Source organism: Triticum aestivum, chromosome 3D (genome assembly GCF_018294505.1).
Source record: "Triticum aestivum cultivar Chinese Spring chromosome 3D, IWGSC CS RefSeq v2.1, whole genome shotgun sequence".
NCBI classification, from domain to species: domain Eukaryota; kingdom Viridiplantae; phylum Streptophyta; class Magnoliopsida; order Poales; family Poaceae; genus Triticum; species Triticum aestivum.
This window is the reverse complement of record NC_057802.1, coordinates 501,860,109-501,871,514: the sequence shown is the minus strand read 5'-3', so window position 1 is coordinate 501,871,514 and position 11,406 is coordinate 501,860,109.

Sequence of the window (11,406 nt, the reverse complement as noted above, 5' to 3'; positions counted from 1 at the left end):
GAACTCGAAAGTTTTCACGAGTCATACTCTTCTGGTATTTTGCCAGATAAAATTTCAACACTACAACTTCTTCGAAAGTGAGGAGTGAATGAATGGTCATGCATTGGAGAAGTGGGAGTCGACCTTGAACCTTTGTGTTCATGCCCACGGACACGATGTGGAACTTATCATGAAAGCTTCTTGCAAGAATATTCAATCATTCGAATAATTCTTCCGGTGTAGTAAATTGGATCCCTTGCATTTATGGTTTCCACCATGCTAACCTTATTCAATGCCTCTGAAAGGAAACCATTCCATTGCCTCGTCTATTATGACAAGATTAAAGTATCTGCTTTTGCAAGTCAACACTCCAGTTCAGTTTCTATTCTGATCTGCCTTCGAGTATTACCCTCTGGTATCTCGAGGATAACACGGAACTACATAACTTCTTATGAGTTCTTCATCAACTAATATTCTTGCCGATTCCTTTTTCCAACGGATTCTGAATTGGTAGAACCTCTCAAGGACACCGACAACTAAATCGAGTCCGCACTATGATTCAACAACTATTAGTAATCTTCATTGCTTATGATTTTGTACTCGATCGGTCATTCCTAGCTGATTGACTACATCATCATCGTCAGGCTGACTGCTTGACCATTCTACCTATGTCCTTCATCCCCGGGACACAATCCCGACAGTGCTCTAAGCTTACATCAAACTTTCACCATCATAATGTTTGTCTTGAGAGATAACTCTGAATCCCGAGATGACATCTTATCTATGTTTATATAGCCTTTTGCTTCACCATTCCCTTGGCTTGATGTCGTCACGGACCGATTACATCTTCATGAAATCTCTCGACAAATGCATCGTGATCATCATCAGCATTCTGAGCTCTTACAGGATATTAATTGAATTCATGATGTGAAATACCATCCTTGCCCTTGATGATTTGTGTTATCATCGACCATTTTATTGCCTTCCGCTCAACACAAACTTGTTCGTGTTTTGTGTATACCTTGAGATCCTTGTTATCCAACATTTGTTCTCCTTTACCTTGGAGTATTACCATCTTTTTATGTCAAGAATGTCGTGAGAATTTCACCACCTCTTAAGAATTCTTGATATAGGTGATACTTCTTGCCATATCCGTTCATTCCTTGGTCGCGAGTTCAAAACTTCTAGCAACCCTATTGCTTTGAAGTTAATGGTTGATAATTCATTCTTAGACCATTGGTTATCGAATCACCATTCTAACTTTGATCATGCTACCTAAACCCATATTTCGGGTGGACCTTTCACCCAATGTTTAACTGTGTATGTTTTCCTCGAGCATACCTCTTTATATCATTTGATCTGACAAATGTTATCTCCTTGTTCACATAAGTGTGGAAATCCATCTTTTGGAAATCTCAACAAATTTTCGCTGAGTCAATCAGCCACCTCCTCACCTCTCCTTGATTTAATGATGAACTCTTGTTTCGGAACTCGCTCCCACAGTTCAATTCCCGAGAATCTTACAATGTCATATCGACAATTTGTGTTGCACCTTTTCATCCCAGGCATCCTAAGTCTGAAGTATCTTGACACCAATCAAATCTGAATCTCAGTCAGATATTATGGTTGGAACATATTTCTAAGAGTTTTAACATTAGTCTCTATATGTCCTGGTAAGGTGATGTCATGCCTAGCACCCCTGGCCCGAGGACCTATTATTATAATTTCCTTTTTAGCAAGGTAATCGATTCTTCCATGAGGAAATTGTAAGACTTATTCTATAAGTCGTCCCTGATGGATCCTTTGTGTATCCAAAATCTGATCTTTACCAGATGACCATGTCAATACTATCTTGAAGCATGTCTCTGGTACTCCGGTCATCAATAAGGGCATTTGAAGCACAATGCCAAATTATCTTTATCAATTATCCAAACACCGTTGTATGGGTAATGTCATGAAATTTCTCTCCCCTTACCTAAAGAGTTTTCTACATTATATCCTGTCATGGATATCATGCTCTGTTTGTCCTTGGGAAGGAAATACCCCTGAAATATGTGTTTTAACACATTTTCCTTTCCATTGTTCTGTTTAATGTGATAATCATATTTTCCTTTCCATTGTGTGGTTTAACCTTTCTTGTGATCTATATGACCTAAGCAGTAATATTCTCCTGCTTATGTAAACACCTCGTGGTACCACTCTGTCAGTAAGACCCTGTTACTATTGTTGATGACATTCCGGTAGCCACCGATGGACGAGAACCTTGCCTATTGGTCCGCCTCGTTCAACGAGCAGGAAAATGGTTCTCTGCATCCCTCGCCCTTGGTACCTACGTTGTTGCCAACATAACTGGCAGGCTACCCTCTGATATGCCTTGCTATCATGACTGTGCAAGATGTCAGCCCCCTTTCTACTTTTAAACCACATGGTGGGCCCATAACCCACAGTTCCACAGGATAGAAACCTGACTCTCCTGTAGGCCCTATTGCCAAAGATATTCCTTGAGCTTGACTTTGTATGTAATTCAGGGGCCATCTGCCTAGCAATCTATTCTGGTATCAGACGCAATACTTATTCCCATTGCTCTGAACCCCTTTCACACTTCGTTTTAGTCAACGAACGATTGCCTATGCGCTTGAAACTTCTATTTTACACCTTCTTACTTTGCTCTCGATATTTTCTTAAGTTTCAACTCGAGAGATACTCTTATGCTCATTCATGGGTTAACCCTAGATTGTTTCCCTCATAAGTATTCTCTCATAGCCGAACTACCCCTTACGTATTCGTAAGTACGTTCGAGTTCCCAAAGAAAGGATGCCGACTTCATCATGATGACCTGAAGAAGAGAAATGAAGACATCAACATAATGGATCGACCGCTTCGAGAAGAGCAACCAAGATCGAGTACGCTCGTTAGATTTTCGTAACCAAATCCCTTCCCCGCACTTCCCCTCTTAAATCTCGGGACGAGATTTCTTGTAGTGGAGGATAATTGTGACGCCCGGATAATTAGCTACAGTAATCCCACGTTAATGATGCCACGTCACCACAGTTACAGTTTCTAAACTCGCGCTAGTTTGAAATTGATTCGAATTCAAATTCAAATTCTAGCAAACAATAAAAGTTTTCAAATATTAAAACTAAAATGTTCGGAGTGGGCCAAATAATGCATAATTAGTAATGGTGGAGAAACCACATTGCTACAAAAGGTTTAAATGCAATTAGGTAATTAAAACAGTAGTTAAAACAATTAAATAAATACATATTGGATTTTTTAAATATTAAACTATTTTTTTGTGTAAATAATTGTTGTGGCAGTAGTATAATTATAAATGCAGGTTTAGGTACTAGTGGTAATTTTTATAAAACAGAAACTTAGAGGAAACTAAAAATAAATAGAAAAGAACAAAACTGATAACAAAATAAAAGAGAAGGGCCACCCCCCCCACTGGGCCACGGCCCAGCTAACCGGTCCAATTTCCCCTGGCCTATAACCACCCCACCCCCGTAACCTAACCCTAACCGGTCCATCCCCCCCCCCCCCACGATCCACCTCTCCTCTTCCCCCGATCTGGATCAGGATTGGCCCCGATCCCGTCAACCTGTCGCCCGAACCCCCCCACCGATGCCGTCTCACCGCCCGAAGGCCTCCCGTCGCCGGAGCCACCACGCTGGACCCGCCTCCCGTCTCCTCCCCCACGACGCCTACCCCCTCGACCCGTACTGGATCGGGGGCTTGACCCCGCGGTGCCCCAAGCCCCGACGTCGCGCCGTCGCCGCTCGCCGTCGTCTCCGTCCTCCTCCTCGACCCCCACTGCCCGTGCCCTACAACCACGGTGAGGCCCAGGGCCTCCCTCCTCTCTTCCTCTCCCCACTGTGTCGTCCGCCACCCGCATTCGCCGTGCACGCGCGCCCTCGCGCGGCCACAGCCGCACCCACATTGTCGTGCCCGTGTGGCGGAGCTCGCGCTCCGGGCCGCACTTGCCACCCCGTGCCCTGCCCTCTCCTTCCCTCGCGCACGCTCGCGCCCGCAACCGCGCACCCCTGCTTGACGGCGGCCCCCGCGCGCTGCCCCCTGGCCAGCGCCGGCCTTCGCCAAGCCGCTCGCCCGCGGCGACCGCATTCCCCGCCGGCGCGCCCTCCACGGCTAGGGCCCCGGCGTCCCCCACCGGCGACTGCCCGCCTCGCCACAGCCTTGCCCTCCTCTGCACGCTCCATCGCCCCTGCTCCCACTCCGCCACGCACCGCCCTGCCGAGGTAGTCCTGCGCCGCCTCGGCCCCATCACGCCGGCGCCACCCCTCGCCTGCTGCCGCTGCTCTAGGTGGGCACCCGCGCCCAGTCAGGTGCGCCCCACGGGCCAGCGCCCATTCGGGCTGTGCCCTGCACCCAACGCCCGCGGCACCCGAACCCACTATGGCCCCTAGGGCCAATGACACGAGGGGCCCAGCCCCTGAACGTTTAAAAAAGGAATTTAAAATAATAAAAAACCTAAATATTAATTAATTAACTTAATTAATCTTGTTAATTAATCTAATTAACCCTGGTAATTAACCTTAATTATCTGATTAGATAAACAATCTATGACAGAGGGACCCACCCGTCAGCTTGACTGGTCAACGATCAAAGCTGACCGCTCACAACATCCTGACATCATGCTGATGTCATAATTGCATTTTCTAATTTAATTAATTCTGTTAATTCTAAAAATGATTAATTCTTTATAAAATCATATAAAATAATCCATAACTCGGATGAAAATACTTTGTACATGAAAGTTGCTCAGAACGACAAGACGAATCCGGATACGCAACCCGTTTGTCCGCCACACATCCATAGCATAGCAAACACGCAACTTTCCCCCTCCGGTTCATCTGTCTAAAAACGCGAAACACCAGGGATACTTTCCCTGATGTTTCCCCCCTTCGCCGGTATCACCTCTTACCGCGTTAGGGCACACCTAACACCGCTGTTTGCTTTGTCGTGCATCGTTATGCATCTGTTTGCATTGTATTCATTGTTTCTTCCCCCTCTTCTCTCCGGTAGACTACGAGACCGACGCCGCTGCTGGTGCCCCAACCGACTATGTTGTTGACGACCCCTCCTTGCCAGAGCAACCAGGCAAGCCCCCCCCCCTTGATCACCAGATATCGCCTATTCTTCTCTATACAGCTTGCATTAGAGTAGTGTAGCATGTTATTGCTTTCGGTTAATCCTATTCTGTTGCATAGCCTGTCATTGTTGGTGCAGATTGTTACCCTTACCTGCTATCCTACTGCTTAGTATAGGATGCTAGTGTTCCATCAGTGGCCCTACACTCTTGTCCGTCTGCCATGCTATACTACTGGGCCGTGATCACTTCGGGAGGTGATCACGGGTATATACTATATACTTTATATACATGACACATGTGGTGACTAAAGTCGGGTCGGCTCGTTGAGTACCCGCAAGTGATTCTGATGAGGGGGCTGAAAGGACAGGTGGCTCCATCCCGGTAGAGGTGGGCCTGGGTTCCTGACGGCCCCCGACTGTTACTTTGTGGCAGAGCGACAGGGCAGGTTGAGACCACCTAGGAGAGAGGTGGGCCTGGCCCTGGTCGGCGTTCACGGATACTTAACACGCTTAACGAGATCTTGGTATTTGATCGGAGTTTGGCCATTTGGTCTATACGCACTAACCAACTACGCGGGAACAGTTATGGGCACTCGGCGTCATGGTATCAGCCGAAGCTCTTCTTGACGTCAGCGATTGAGTGGCGCGCGCCGCATTGGACCGTAAGCTCGCGCTTGTATTAAGGGGGTAGGTCTGCTGCCGGCCGCGTACGCAACGTGCAGGTGTGCAATGGGCGATGGGCCTAGACCCCTGCGCGCATAGGATTTAGACCGGCGTGCTCACCTCTCTGTTGAGCCTAGGTGGGGCTGTGACGTGTTGATCTTCCGAGGCCGGGCATGACCCAGGAAAGTGTGTCTGGCCAAATGGGATCGAGCGTGTTGGGTTATGTGGTGCACCCCTGCAGGGAAGTTTATCTATTCGAATAGCTGTGTCCCTCGGTAAAAGGACGACCCGGAGTTGTACCTTGAACTTATGACAACTAGAACCGGATACTTAATAAAACACACCCTTCCAAGTGCCAGATATAACCCGGTGATCGCTCTCTAAAAGGGCGACGAGGAGGGGATCGCCGGGTAGGATTATGCTATGCGATGCTACTTGGTGAACTTACCATCTACTCTCTTCTACATGCTGCAAGATGGAGGTGGCCAGAAGCGTAGTCTTCGACAGGATTAGCTATCCCCCTCTTATTCTGGCATTCTGCAGTTCAGTCCACTGATATGGCCCTTTATACATATACCCATGCATATGTAGTGTAGCTCCTTGCTTGCGAGTACTTTGGATGAGTACTCACGGTTGCTTTTCTCCCTCTTTTCCCCCTTTCCTTTCTACCTGGTTGTCGCAACCAGATGCTGGAGCCCAGGAGCCAGACGCCATCGCTGACGACGACTCCTACTACACCGGAGGTGCCTACTACTACGTGCAGCCCGCTGACGACGACCAGGAGTAGTTTAGGAGGATCCCAGGCAGGAGGCCTGCGCCTCTTTCGATCTGTATCCCAGTTTGTGCTAGCCTTCTTAAGGCAAACTTGTTTAACTTATGTCTATACTCAGATATTATTGCTTCCGCTGACTCGTCTATGATCGAGCACTTGTATTCGAGCCCTCGAGGCCCCTGGCTTGTATTATGATGCTTGTATGACTTATTTATGTTTTAGAGTTGTGTTGTGATATCTTCCCGTGAGTCCCTGATCTTGATCGTACACGTGCATGATTAGTGTACAATTGAATCGGGGGCGTCACAGGGCCCACCCGTCAGCGCGTATATGAAGGACAGAAATGGTAATAAATTAGTGGTCGGTGGGTATTCGAAGTCGTGAGACCTCTGGTTGGCAGTCACCGGCGGTTGGGGGCGTTCATTGGGCGGTGGGGTGGGGATCCCCGGAGATAAAGCTCGGGGGGGCTAGAGGGATGGCCGGTGCGGCGGCGGACCGGCTGTGGGGAGTGGTTTCGGGGAGGGCGGGCCGGCTGCGGGCGGCGGGGGCTGGCGGTTCGGCCTGTGGTGGCTGGCGGCTCAAGGGGGTGGAGTTTGATGATAAACTGGAGGCCCTTGATTTTGTATCCAACGGCTGGAAAATCTAATGACCAGAGATGAAAAAGTCAGTCGACTGACGTGTAGCCTCACCCCGCACGTACACATGCACGCACGCAAGACACGCACGCATGTAGGCGTGCAACACTGACACGTACACACGCACGCATGCTGGCGTGCAACACTGACACGTACACATGCACTCACGAACACATGCACGTACGCACCCATGCATGCAACACTGAAACGTACCCTTGCACGCACGCAACACTCGCACGTCTGCATGCACACAGCACACGACGCAAGACACACGCTCAACCTATACATGCATGCACCCTTTGTTAAGGACATGGATTGTTACCGGTATTAATCAATCTTATCTGTGATAAGCAGAACATTGATGTTTGCAGCGGTCTTTATGAATCACAACGTATCGAACGGGCTATCAACATAGTAGGCTTATCTACATGAAAAAGATGACGTCACACTCAATGAACAATCATCGGTTTACGAAATGCCCGCTTCTGACCGCCCTGGCCCACCAAAGGTTCCTCTGCTGTGCGCTGCCTGCGTTGGGTCACTGACATGCAGGCCATGCACCCAAAGAGCCCACACGTCAGTGGAAGAACGGCGCAGTGTCCTAGGTCAGAGTCGAGGGCGCCACTCGCGGCACGCCCGGCTGAACACGCCGCCGTGCCGCATTCAAACGCCTCAATAAAACCCGCCCGTGTGGAAGCCGAGAAACCCACTCTGGACACACGTCCGTTCATGACCGGGCCGGCGTTAAATGCAACGCCGGCCGAGCTCCTCCCGTCCGCCGTCTATTTAATCTCCTATTTAAACGAGGCCAAACGCCGGCCAAGAATCGCACACCTCCGCCGCTCCCCTATCTCCTCCACCATTTTGTCCACTCTTACAATGGCTTACGAAGAGTAGTTATTCCGCATCCAAGCCGGCTGGGTAGCCCGCCGGATACGAGCTATGCAGCTCGCTGATCCACCTCCCTCCCCTCGCCCGACGGAGCCAGTTGCCGCCCCAAGCCGGCGCGCGGTTCAGCAACTCGCCGCTCCAGGCCAGCTCGACGAGGAGCGGCGCACGGGCGTCGTTGCTGCCGTCCACGCCGCCGCCTCGTACCGCGTCTCCCGTTTCTGTGGCCGAGACTCCCATGCCGGCGGCCGCGCCATGCAAGCAGCGACAGAAGCCGGGTGCGCGGAGAGCGACGAGTCGGTGGCCAGCGCCTCCGCGTCCGCCGCCATCATCGAGGAGAAGTAGAACACGGGAGGCCGCCGCCGCTTGGGTCCCATGAAGGCCACCGCGGAGGCGACGCCGGCGTACACAGCAGGTGTCTTGCCGGATCCTTTTGTTGCGAGGACCTTCGTCGACCCCGCATGGGCTCCACGGAAGAGGGGAATGTTAGGATGAACTCGAGCCGGTGCCGGCCATGGCGAAGTAGTGGCCGGTGATGAACTCGAACCGGTGCCGGCCACCATCATCTTCGGCACCAGCCAATGATATCAGTTGGGCAGTGGGGAAGCGAGCCGTCCTTTGCGCTGAAGCATATACCTCCGGGGCTCCCGGCAGTCCGGTGATCGTGCTGCCGGACATGAGGAACACAAATCGATCGGCGGGCGACCATTTAGGCCAGGTATTATATACCTGTGCTGTCCAGAACTAGCACCGCGTAGTTCATTTGAATGTAATGAAATCCGTCATGTTTGTATGAAAATCCGGTATTTTATATGATTTCCGTCGTTGTTTATATGAAATATCAGTTTGTCTACGTGTTTGCGTGAATTTCGTCCGGTTGGTTGAGTTGCTGTCATAATGTGTGCGGCTACGGTTGGATGGCGTAATTTGCGGGTCGCCGGTCGGTCTGCGGGCGGCTCGGGCGGCGTTGTGGGACAAAAAAACACAGCTCGTGCGAGCTCGTCTCCAACGTGCGCGCTGGAGGATGCATGACAGCATGAGCACCCGAGCCATTCCTCGTTCATCGGTGGCAAAGGCACCGGTGGACAAAAGGGTCGCCAATATTTTGGCTACCCCGGGCAAGATCCAAACAGCCCCTCCCAACAGATTCAAATCCCTCGTTCGCCGTGGAATTTTGCCATGTGTTGTTTTCATGGACTAGCAAGATGCCCGTGCATTGCACGGAACATCAAGATGCATTTTTTTACAAACTCCCGCATGCATGCAAGGGATAATTAATGTCCTCCTTTGCTAGTACCACGAGGCAAACACCATTAATATTGCATCGATTAGTGTTAGTGGCCTTGTATATCTGCAAATTGTAATTTTGATAGTGGCCCCTTGTATATAAAAATGGAGGGAGAAAGATGAGAGATAAGGTGAGGAGGAGTGGGGCGTGGTGGTGACTGGTGGTCGGACTGGGCGGAGGCATGGGGATGGACGGCGCATTATGTCTAGGTTTGTATCTCTCTCACACACACCCACGTAGGTGGGGGACGTGCACGAAGAGAAGAGGTGCACGCACGGCGCACGTACTCCCGTCTCTTTCCCAACCACACCCGCGCGGGTACACGGTGGAGCTCATTTCTGTACGAAAAAGGCAGCCCACGTGGTAATTTGGCACGTGTACTGGTTGTCCACTTGGTGGAGGGAGGATCGTCTACCACGGGTGAACAAACAAATTGCGACTTGACGCGTTATGTTAAATTAAAAAAAGAGGCAAACCATGTGGGGCCTACCTTAGAGGCAAGGCTCTATACACTGGAGTACTTTTGATGTGTCCCGTCAACTCGCAGAACGAGGAGAAGCTTGCTTAGTACGCCGTCTCCCCCGCCCACGGGCGCGGTGGCTCGCAGGATGAGGTGAAGCTTGCTTACGAGTAGTAGTAGTACTACTACTACTACTACTGTACGCCTTTACGCCCGCTCCCTCGCCCACGCGCGCGGTGGCTCGCAGCACGAGGAGAAAATTTTACTACTCCCTCCGTTTACTCCTCGTCCCTACTACGTACTTTGGTTAGTACTCCCTCCATTTACTTATACAAGGCCACTATAAAAAAATACATTTTGCATCTATACAAGGCCACAAATAGTAATCGAGACAAAAGTTACTACTCCCTCCTTTCCAGTTTATGGCTCAATTTCAAAATCTCTCCAACCAAGGTAGACGGTGAGTGGTCGAATTAATTTCGTAGTTTGCACAAGTAATTAGTACGCTCGTTTTTCTCAAGAAGTTATGTTTACCGAGGCATTAATTAGAACGAATGCATGAATGACCACTAAATTTCCATGAACTTGTACATGCATTGGTTAGTTTCCTCTTGACACTGCTTGCGTCGGGTGATCTAACGCACCTCGAAATCCAACATGTAATGGTACTACTACTAGTATAGTAGAATTGAGACTTATCAAACGGAAAAACGAATGTTTTTTAGATGAGCCCTATAAACCCTAGTGGGTACGTACTCCGTAAAAACAGATTTTTCCAAAACTAAGTCGCTCCCTTTCATGAATTCTGTAGTATACTCCTCCGTCGACGCTCCCTTTCATGAATTCTGTACTTCCTGTCGCCGACATGTGGGACATATAGCAACCGGGTCGACGTGTCAAGCACCAAATAACAGTGCAGAACAGCAGGGGGACGCACCCCACTCGTACCGGCCCAGTAGTAGTAATGAGCAATGAGACGTCAAATCACAATGCCGCACCTTCCCAGACGGACGAAGCAACCATTATTTCACACTTCGGTTCGCCATCATCTCAAACCACGTAGTATTGCTTCTGCCTCAAGAGGGACACGCGCATCGCCTTGGTACATCATGACACGTGGGACCGCATGACAGGCCATGCTCCCCCGCCGATCGCTCGGTAAAATCACCTCATTTTTACTATACTTCCTCCGTATCGGTTTACTACATGGCATGCACGTCGTTCTAGGTTGAGAATTTAACTGGCTATATATGTGATGAACAGTACTCTAGCCTTTTAAAAAATGTATACTTTTGTACAGTAGTACTATCGATGGATTGCGCCATGGAGCAAAAATTGAAATTAAAAAAAGGTGGTACATATAGAGAGCGCTCGTCGCCAAATTATGCATATAGTACTATTAAAAAAGCTAGTACGTGCTTAATTGGGGTGCTAAATTCTATTAAAGAAATACTAGTAGTATGTACATACTGAAGAGTTAAAGTAACGAGAAGAAACATAACATAGTTCTGCTGGGGGCTCAGCACAACACACCCCTCAAATTAAACTAAGCACACCTGAAATTAAACTATGCAACTAATCCGGTAGACACTGCATTAGAAGTTTAGAACCA